This window comes from Rhinoderma darwinii, assembly GCF_050947455.1.
Source record: "Rhinoderma darwinii isolate aRhiDar2 chromosome 2 unlocalized genomic scaffold, aRhiDar2.hap1 SUPER_2_unloc_55, whole genome shotgun sequence".
Lineage (NCBI taxonomy): Eukaryota > Metazoa > Chordata > Amphibia > Anura > Rhinodermatidae > Rhinoderma > Rhinoderma darwinii.
The window spans coordinates 1,043,622-1,054,613 of record NW_027461724.1 but is presented as its reverse complement, the minus strand read 5'-3'; the positions used below and the strand labels follow the sequence as shown (position 1 = coordinate 1,054,613).

At 41.7% G+C, this 10,992-nt stretch overlaps 3 non-coding genes across 3 annotated transcripts; all 3 read right to left on the bottom strand.

The window, feature by feature from the left end:
- Positions 1-2,914: 2,914 nt before the first annotated feature.
- LOC142679455 (U2 spliceosomal RNA) lies at positions 2,915-3,105 on the bottom strand. Its single transcript, XR_012852703.1, has one exon. It is a non-coding gene; the product is annotated as a U2 spliceosomal RNA (small nuclear RNA).
- A 1,272-nt stretch (positions 3,106-4,377) lies between these two features.
- LOC142679650 (U2 spliceosomal RNA) lies at positions 4,378-4,572 on the bottom strand. Its single transcript, XR_012852848.1, has one exon. It is a non-coding gene; the product is annotated as a U2 spliceosomal RNA (small nuclear RNA).
- A 6,135-nt stretch (positions 4,573-10,707) lies between these two features.
- On the bottom strand, positions 10,708-10,898 carry LOC142679454 (U2 spliceosomal RNA). Its single transcript, XR_012852702.1, has one exon. It is a non-coding gene; the product is annotated as a U2 spliceosomal RNA (small nuclear RNA).
- Between the last annotated feature and the right edge of the window lie 94 nt (positions 10,899-10,992).

Sequence of the window (10,992 nt, the reverse complement as noted above, 5' to 3'; positions counted from 1 at the left end):
AGGGCAACACTTTCCAGGAGAAGGTCCCCAAACCGGTGGAAAGGGAAAGAGTCAAAAGAGGTGCAGAGTCTGCTATAAGAGGGGGATAAGGAAGAACACAATATACCAATGTGACACGTGTCCCGAAAAACCAGGGCTCTGTATAAAAGATTGTTTTAAAATGTATCATACATCCCTTGATTTTCAATTTACCCTGATGCACTCCGCACAGCTTACCCCCCTCATCTTTCCCTTCTGAGCCCTGCCGTATGCCCAGGCAGCTGATAACAGCCACATGTAGGGTATTGTCGTACCCAGGAGAACCCACATTACAATTTAAGGGGTGTATATCTCCGGTGGCGCATGCTGGGCACACTATATTGGACACTGAAATGGCATATACATATATAAAATTGCAAATCTCACACTGCACCATCTGCTGCGCATTATCTTTTACACAGTACCTGTGGGGTCAAAATGCTCACTACACCTCTAGATGAATGTCTTAAGGGGTGTAGTTTTTAAAATGGGGTCACTTCTCGGGGGTTTCAACTGTACTGGTACCTCAGGGGCTTCTGCACACATGACTTAGCACCAGAAAAGCTCCAGTAGGCCAAATGGTGGTCCTTTCCTTCTGAGCCCTCCCATGGGCCCAAAGGGCAGTTTATCACCACAAATGGGGTATTGCCGCACTAAGGACAAATTGGGCAACAAAATGGGGTATGTTGTTCCTTGTGAAAATAAGAAATTTTGATCAAAAATGACATCTTATTGGAAAAAATATCATTTTTTTCATTTCACAGCCCAATTCAAATAGGTGCTGTGAAAAAACTGTGCGGTCAAAATGATAACAAAAACCATAAATGAATTCCTTGAGGGGTGTAGTTTCCAAAATGGGGTCACTTCTGGTGGGTTTCCATTGCTTTGATACCTCTGGGGCTCTGCAAATGCAACATGGCACCCGAAAACCAATCCAGCAAAATCTGGACTCCAACAAACACATAGCGCTCCTTTCCGTCTGAGCCCTCCCATGGGCCCAAACGGCAGTTTATCACCACAAATGGGGTATTGCCGCACTAAGGACAAATTGGGCAACAAAATGGGGTATGTTGTTCCCTGTGAAAATAAGAAATTTTGATCAAAAATGACATCTTATTGGAAAAAATATAATTTTTTTCATTTCACAGCCCAATTCAAATAGGTGCTGTGAAAAACCTGTGCGGTCAAAATGATAACAAAAACCATAAATGAATTCCTTGAGGGGTGTAGTTTCCAAAATGGGGTCACTTCTGGTGGGTTTCCATTGCTTTGATACCTCTGGGGCTCTGCAAATGCGACATGGCACCCGAAAACCAATCCAGCAAAATCTGGACTCCAACAAACACATAGCGCTCCTTTCCTTCTGAGCCCTCCCATGGGCCCAAACGGCAGTTTATCACCACAAATGGGGTATTGCCGCACTAAGGACAAATTGGGCAACAAAATGGGGTATGTTGTTCCCTGTGAAAATAAGAAAATTTGATCAAAAATGACATTTTATTGGAAAAAATATCATTTTTTTCATTTCACAGCCCAATTCAAATAGGTGCTGTGAAAAAACTGTGCGGTCAAAATGATAACAAAAACCATAAATGAATTCCTTGAGGGGTGTAATTTCCAAAATGGGGTCACTTCTGGTGGGTTTCCATTGTTTTGATACCTCAACGCCTCTTCAAACCTGGCATGCTGCCTAAAATATATTCTAATAAAAAAGAGGCCTCAAAATGCACTAGGTGCTTCTTTGCTTCTAGGGCTTGTGTTTTAGTCCACGAGCGCAGTAGGGCCACATGTGGGACATTTCTAAAAACTGCAGAATCTGGACAATACATATTTAGTAGTGTTTCTCTGGTAAAACCTTCTCTGTTACTAAAAAAAAATTGAATAAAATTGAAATTCAGCAGAAAAAATGAAATTTGCAAATTTAATTTCCACTTTGCTTTAATTCCTGTGAAATGCCTGAAGGGTTAAAAAACTTTCTATATGCTGTTTTGAATACTTTGAGGGGTCTAGTTTTTAAAATGGGGTGTTTTATGGGGGTTTCTAACACATAGTCCCCTCAAATCCACTTCAGAACTGAACTGGCACCTTCAAAAAAAGGCTTTTGAAATTTTCTTAAGAATATGAGAAATTGCTGTTTATGTTCTAAGCCTTGTAACGTCCAAGAAAAATAAAAGAATGTTCAAAAAACGATGCCAATCAAAAGTAGACATATGGGAAATGTGAACTAGTAACTATTTTGGGTGGTATAACCGTCTGTTTTTCAAGCAGATGCATTTAAATTCTGAAAAATGCTATTTTTTGTAAATTTTCTCTAAATTTTGCAATTTTTCACAAATAAAGACTGAATATATCGACCAAATTTTACCACGAACATGAAGCCCAAAGTGTCACGAGAAAACAATCTCAGAATCGCTTGGATAGGTTTAAGCATTCCGACGTTATTACCACATAAAGTGAAATATGTCAGATTTGAAAAATGGGCTCTGAGCCTTAAGGCCCAAACTAGGCTGCGTCCTTAAGGGGTTAATGGCTGTTTGCTGTTCCCCTACTCCACTCCACTATTTGACTATGGTGCTGCATCAATCAGTGGCTGGCTCAGGTGCAGCTCTTTAACCTACCTAGGAGGGAGGGCGGAGAGAAGACAAGGAAGGTGAATGAGCTGTTCCAATGTGAAATGCCGGAAACACAGAAACACAGACGACACAAAACAAGAGGTGGCAATGTATTAATTAATTGCATTTAATAAATTAGCTCATTATCACACATGACTGTACAAATGCATTGTCCAACAGGTGTTGAAATAATGGGATTAAAAGGGGAGATCCCATCCGAAAGACAAAAACAATGGCAAACACAAAAAGCACTTTTGGAATCTGATTTTAGTAAACACATAAGGAAAGGGTGCACCGGTCCTGGAAATACTGCAATACCAGGTCAATGCGTGGAGTGGACAGAGCAAGCTCTATTTCCATCTCCCTGTTCTAAAAATCCATTTAATATATGGTCCCCAGATAGGGGACGTATCAGATATTAAACTGATAAGAACAGATACTACACTTGATCTTAGCCAAAAGGCCGAGAAGCGATAACCCGAACGGGCCGCGCGTTGACCGAGCCTGCCCAATACTGCTGTTCACCCCTTGCAGCGATTCAGCCTACTCCTAGGCAATTCCATGGGGCCCTGCAGGCTCACACACACTCACAGCTACTAAGCGGGAGGTGAATAAAGGCCGGAGAGGAAGCAAGACAGGATTTGCTTCTTTTGCTTGCACCACAATGCAGTGCTGAAAGAGGAGGAATCGACATAAAAACGCCTTCCTGGCAACGCCCAAATGCCCTCCTGCCTTGCAAACACTGGCAGCAGCAGCAGCAGCAGCAGCAGCAGTAAGTGCATGCCCACTGCCACCCCTTCTCCTTTCACACCTTGTATCAGCTTTAATCCAGTCCAGTGCTGCCTGCTGAGCAGCACTGACCAACACTGCCTGGGCCCAGGCTTTTATCTCTGAGGCCCCATTATGATGTCAGAAAGCTGGCTCTGGCTCCTGAGGTCTCCACTATGACACGTGCAAAGTTCCGTCTGAACTTTATATAAGACGGTGCGGCTCAGTCAGTCACTCAGTGTTGCCTGAGAGGGCAACACTGCAACAGCCGGCCCCCAGGCTGTCTTTTTTTTGCACAGCTAGTTGCCTCCAGGAGGCCACAAGAGGGAGACAAGGGACTGCAAAATGGAAAATAGGCATCCACCAACTTTACAGACAACTTGTTCTCCTTGCTCCTACAACCTCCATCCTTGCACAGTTTGTTATTCTTCCAGGTAACATAGTAACAAATCCAAATTGCTGCTCTCTTTGTAGGCAAGCAAGGGTTTGTTGCAACTGCAATTCTTACTTCTTCTTGAAATGTAGGGACCACAGTACATTCCATCACATCCATCTAGTGTACACAGGTAGGTCCATTGTGACGGGCGGGCGGGCGGGCTGGCTGCTTTAATGGCTGTTTGCTGTTCCCCTACTCCACTCCACTATTTGACTATGGTGCTGCATCAATCAGTGGCTGGCTCAGGTGCAGCTCTTTAACCTACCTAGGAGGGAGGGCGGAGAGAAGACAAGGAAGGTGAATGAGCTGTTCCAATGTGAAATGCCGGAAACACAGAAACACAGACGACACAAAACAAGAGGTGGCAATGTATTAATTAATTGCATTTAATAAATTAGCTCATTATCACACATGACTGTACAAATGCATTGTCCAACAGGTGTTGAAATAATGGGATTAAAAGGGGAGATCCCATCCGAAAGACAAAAACAATGGCAAACACAAAAAGCACTTTTGGAATCTGATTTTAGTAAACACATAAGGAAAGGGTGCACCGGTCCTGGAAATACTGCAATACCAGGTCAATGCGTGGAGTGGACAGAGCAAGCTCTATTTCCATCTCCCTGTTCTAAAAATCTATTTAATATATGGTCCCCAGATAGGGGACGTATCAGATATTAAACTGATAAGAACAGATTTTTTTTTTTTTTTTTTTTTTCTTTAATCCTCAGATGGGATATTCAACGGTCCAAAACTACCATTAGAACATCAGTAACAGTTATAGGGCACTGTTTCCCATCATCATGTGGACTTTCTTTATTTCCAACAAATAATACACATAAATAAACATAAAATAGCTATTAGGAACAATTTACTACATCTATCCACTTTCTCACTTTCCACACTCCTTCAGCATCTTCTCCTCTTCTCCTTTTATCCCACAAAAAACAAACATATAATTTTCCTAACACCATTCTTACACTGTCTTTTACAGGAAATTCTTTTCTTTTAAATACATACACATTTCTAACATCCCATAATACTTCTTTTATACATGCAAGCAGCAACCACAACACTCTCTCTTTTTCTCCATTACACGCACACAAACCAAACATAAACATTTCAAAAGATAACAAACTTACCCCAGTCAACTCTTTACATAACGGTCCCATTCTCTTTATCACTTCTCTTGCATACTGGCAATTCCAAAACAAATGAACAATACTCTCTTTTCCATTACAGCCAGACCTCGGGCACGCATCACTCCTGACCAAACCTCGATTCCTCTGGAACTCTCTAACCGGTAGTACTCCGTGAAGGCTTTGCCAGACTAACTCTCTCTGTTTATTCGTTAAGCCATCCATTCTTACTTTCTTCCATACTTTACTTACATCTCTTCCTCTCACCATATTTATACTACACTCAGTCTCTCTACATTCAATCATCCTATACACTAGACTCTTATTTCGCAACATTCTGACATCCACATCCCGTAATTCATATTTACCAAGGAACTTGTACATCCATACATACCACACAGGAATGACGAAGGAAACAGGACGACGCAAATCTCGCACACACCACTTCATTCGAATCAAATAGGTACCAAATAAATATCTACACATATATGCGTACTTTCCATCTGATCTAACTACTCTCAATAGAAAGATAACCAAATTTACCCCAAAATAAATTTCTAAATTTGGAAACCCAAGACCTCCCTTATCTATACTTTTCACTAAAATTTCTCTTTTAGCCCTCTCCATTTTGGATCCCCATAAAAAAACAAACAAAATTCTATTTAGACTCCTAAGACCCATATAGCTTGGTGGAAAGACTATGGCAATAAACAAAAAGATCGGTAAAATAATGCTTTTGATTACTAAGATTTTCCCAAAGAAGGATAAACTCCTCATTTTCCAAAAATTTAACTTGTTTTCAACTTTTTTCTTAGCATCTTCCCAACATTCCGCACCATCCAATCTTTCATTGAACTTTACACCCAAAACCTTAATTGGTCCATTCACTACATTCACTCCTATATCCCTCCTCAAAACGCCTTTTCCAAAATTTTTACATTCGCTCTTGTCCCAATTCACACGAAAAGCAGACACGCTACAAAAGAAGGACACTAGCAATTTCACTCGTCTCACTGAACACTCAGAATCACACCAAACACAAACATCATCCATATAACCACTTACTTTCCATTCTTTCCCTCCTCCACCTGGCACATGTACACCACGAATAACTTTGTCCTTTCTTATCATACACAACAAAGGTTCAATTGAACAAATAAAAACAATCGCAGACAACGGACATCCTTGACGCACGCCTGACAACACATTCACTTTCCTTCCTACATGCCCATTCAATAACACCCGACTATATATCCCTTTATATAGGCTTCTAATACGCCAGACAAACTCAACTGGAAACCCCATTCTAACTAAAACCTTAAATAAATAACTATGAGATAACCTGTCATAGGCTTTTTCAAAGTCTAAACTTAATAAAAAGACATCATTTTTCCTCTCCATAGAGTCCCATAAACAATCTCTCAGCATACACACATTCTCATGCAATCTTCTTCCAGGCACTGCACAACACTGTTCTTCCCCAATCACACTCTCTATCACATCACGCATCCTATTCGCGATCACCTTTGCATAAATTTTATAATCACAATTGAGCAACGTTATTGGACGCCAATTCTTCAAATCTTTCAAATCCCCTTTTTTTGGTATCAATACAATTACTCCTGCACGCATACTCTCAACCATTTCTTCATTCGTCCACATATATTTACATACTTCGAAGAAATCACGCCCTATCACATCCCACATACGTCTATAAAATTCTATTGGTAATCCGTCTTCACCAGGCGTTTTATTTACCGCCATACTATTTATTACCTTCCATAATTCTTCTATCACCAACTCTTTCATGACACCTTGTTTTTCTACATCACTCAACTTACCATCCAAAACTTTTAGCACATCACTTTCCATATCTTCATCTCTCCACTTATTTGCATACAAATCCTCATAAAAACTCGCAACTTCTTCACTTACTCCATCACCGCTCACCTCATTGCCATCTCTTCCAACCAACACATTCATACTTTGTCTTTTACTAAAGACTTTTTTGAAAAAAAACCTGCTACACTTCTCATCAAACTCCATTTTATCTAATTTTGCCCTATAAATAATACTTTTTCCTCTATCATTCAAATATTCATTAATCTCTCTTCTTACACACAAGATATCTTCATTCACTTCCGCACCGCTCTCTCTCAATTTATACAATAAATTCAGACGTGCATTTAGTCTCACATACTTCTCTCTTTTAACTGCAGCAGTTTTATACCCAAGATTCCTAAAAAATATTTTTGTTTTCCATTTAACCCAATCCCACCATTTACCTATATTATTGAAAGTTCCTTTTTGTCTACACCAACTCTCATACTTTCTAGCATACTCCTTTCTCACATCTTCACTTTCCATCAAATTAACATTTAATTTCCATAAACCACGCCCAGACACATTGTTTACATCCACATCTACTTCACATATAACCAATTCATGGTCAGAAAATACCACTTGCTGTTGACTGTAACTTAAAGGAACTAAGTTCCGAGAAATAAAACAATAATCTAAACAACTATGTATTCTACCTCTATCTGCATGATAGGTATTCAACCTGGGATCGATTTTGCATAATTTCTGCATGTCCGATAAATGAAAATCATTAATTATTTCTAATAATACTTTCCCTGAAATATCGACAGTACTTTTACCAATATCACATTTCATGTCTCCAACTAATATTACCGGTAGCCCTCCTGGAACGAAAAACTTAATTTTATCAAACAAATTTTTTCTTTCAACTTTGTCCGTTGACGCATAAACATTAATGATACAAAACTTAACATTTTTATAGCTAAAAAAGGCCAAGATACACCTCCCCTCCTCTATAACTGTATAACTAATAAGAGACACTTCTTTTCCCTTAACTAAAATTCCCAGCCCATCATTTTTATTTGATACACTCCATGACCAAATTGAACTTCCATGCACCCATTCATCACTACTAATTGCTTCATTCAAACCACATTCTTGCAAACAATATATGACTGCATTTTCTTGTGCAAGAAACTCTAATATGGCAGTTCTTCTATTCTTAGTTTTAAACACTCTCACATTTTGTGAAGCGATTTTGACTCCCATATTGCCAAAAAACTTTTAGCTCATGGAGAACACTGAAAAAACAGAACAAAGGAAAAACATTATCTATAAAGTTCCACCACCATCCACAACGTCCGCAATGTCTTCCTCCAGCGTTTGCAACGAAGAGCCGGCTTGCGGGGTTTGGTTTTCACCCTCCTCACTACGTCTTTTCTTGAAAACCCTCCTCTGCACGCACAATGCTTGGCCATCTTCGTCTGATTCATCCCCACCACCCTCCCTTTGACTCTTTACCGTCTCTATGCTTGATGGGAACTCATGAATATTCGTTGGATCTGATTCATGCACCGCCTCCCCTGCCTCTTCAAACAGCTCCTCAAAGTGCCTCATCAGGGGTAAGAAAGGGTGGGGCCCACCTGGTTGCAAAATCTGTGGCTCACTTACTTTCAGCTTCTGTGCTCCGCCCGAGTCTTTCACCACACTAGCATAAGACTTTACCTGTTGCATTTGTCTTTGCTTTCTTTGCTCCTCCTGTCTCTGCTGTGCTGCTTTGGTTTTTTCCTCATTTGCAGCCCTTTGAGCATCTGCTACAGGACAAAACTTGTACATGTGGTCAGTCCCCCCACACGCATCACAGGATTTTGGGGTGGGGCACTCACCTGCAGTGTGGCCTTCTTGTTTGCAATTTCTGCAACACACTGATTTATCACAGAAGACCTGTGTGTGACCAAAGGAAAAACATTTCCTGCAATACCTTGGCTGTCCTGGATAACTTAGAAAACCACGGTGCCCTGCGACAGAGAAACTTGACGGTGGGTGTTGAAAACCCCCAACACAGTTTAAGTCACGTTTCAGCTTGACTTGAAATCTGTACTTACAGTTAAAAATCCCTAGGATGTTGGTCTGTGCAACTCCTCCTTTCACATACTCACAGTACTTGAGCAGGAAATCCACCAGCAGATCAATCTTGGTGTAAGGGTTATACACATGTACAAGCAAGTTAATTTCATTGAATCCAAACAATGGTGTAACTTTAACTCCTTGCATCATGGGATCTTCAGTGTTGTTTCTCAGCCACTCATATACATTAAGGCAAGTAAAATCCTCATGGAACGTGACATCGTACGCACCTGTTTTTGGAAAGTCTTGTACAGCATAGATGTCTTGCCTTTCTGCTCCAGCCTTTTTTTCGATAAGATCTGCAACCACAAATTTCACGTTGTTCTTGTTGGCTTCTCTCGGGGGCACTTCAATCCGGATGGTATTCTTGATGGCAGCCATTCTTCACAATAAACCTGTCGGTACAAAACCACAGCAAAAAAAGTTTCCCGTAAACGGAAACGGAGGATCGCTCCAAACTCGCACCTCCAGCCCAAACCAGGCAATAAACCTGATCTGAGCCAAAAGGCCGAGAAGCGATAACCCGAACGGGCCGCGCGTTGACCGAGCCTGCCCAATACTGCTGTTCACCCCTTGCAGCGATTCAGCCTACTCCTAGGCAATTCCATGGGGCCCTGCAGGCTCACACACACTCACAGCTACTAAGCGGGAGGTGAATAAAGGCCGGAGAGGAAGCAAGACAGGATTTGCTTCTTTTGCTTGCACCACAATGCAGTGCTGAAAGAGGAGGAATCGACATAAAAACGCCTTCCTGGCAACGCCCAAATGCCCTCCTGCCGTGCAAACACTGGCAGCAGCAGCAGCAGCAGCAGTAAGTGCATGCCCACTGCCACCCCTTCTCCTTTCACACCTTGTATCAGCTTTAATCCAGTCCAGTGCTGCCTGCTGAGCAGCACTGACCAACACTGCCTGGGCCCAGGCTTTTATCTCTGAGGCCCCATTATGATGTCAGAAAGCTGGCTCTGGCTCCTGAGGTCTCCACTATGACACGTGCAAAGTTCCGTCTGAACTTTATATAAGACGGTGCGGCTCAGTCAGTCACTCAGTGTTGCCTGAGAGGGCAACACTGCAACAGCCGGCCCCCAGGCTGTCTTTTTTTTGCACAGCTAGTTGCCTCCAGGAGGCCACAAGAGGGAGACAAGGGACTGCAAAATGGAAAATAGGCATCCACCAACTTTACAGACAACTTGTTCTCCTTGCTCCTACAACCTCCATCCTTGCACAGTTTGTTATTCTTCCAGGTAACATAGTAACAAATCCAAATTGCTGCTCTCTTTGTAGGCAAGCAAGGGTTTGTTGCAACTGCAATTCTTACTTCTTCTTGAAATGTAGGGACCACAGTACATTCCATCACATCCATCTAGTGTACACAGGTAGGTCCATTGTGACGGGCGGGCGGGCGGGCTGGCTGCTTTAATGGCTGTTTGCTGTTCCCCTACTCCACTCCACTATTTGACTATGGTGCTGCATCAATCAGTGGCTGGCTCAGGTGCAGCTCTTTAACCTACCTAGGAGGGAGGGCGGAGAGAAGACAAGGAAGGTGAATGAACTGTTCCAATGTGAAATGCCGGAAACACAGAAACACAGACGACACAAAACAAGAGGTGGCAATGTATTAATTAATTGCATTTAATAAATTAGCTCATTATCACACATGACTGTACAAATGCATTGTCCAACAGGTGTTGAAATAATGGGATTAAAAGGGGAGATCCCATCCGAAAGACAAAAACAATGGCAAACACAAAAAGCACTTTTGGAATCTGATTTTAGTAAACACATAAGGAAAGGGTGCACCGGTCCTGGAAATACTGCAATACCAGGTCAATGCGTGGAGTGGACAGAGCAAGCTCTATTTCCATCTCCCTGTTCTAAAAATCCATTTAATATATGGTCCCCAGATAGGGGACGTATCAGATATTAAACTGATAAGAACAGATACTACACTTGATCTTAGCCAAAAGGCCGAGAAGCGATAACCCGAACGTGCCGCGCGTTTTGCTTCTTTTGCTTGCACCACAATTCAGTGCTGAAAGAGGAGGAATCGACATAAAAACGCCTTCCTGGCAAC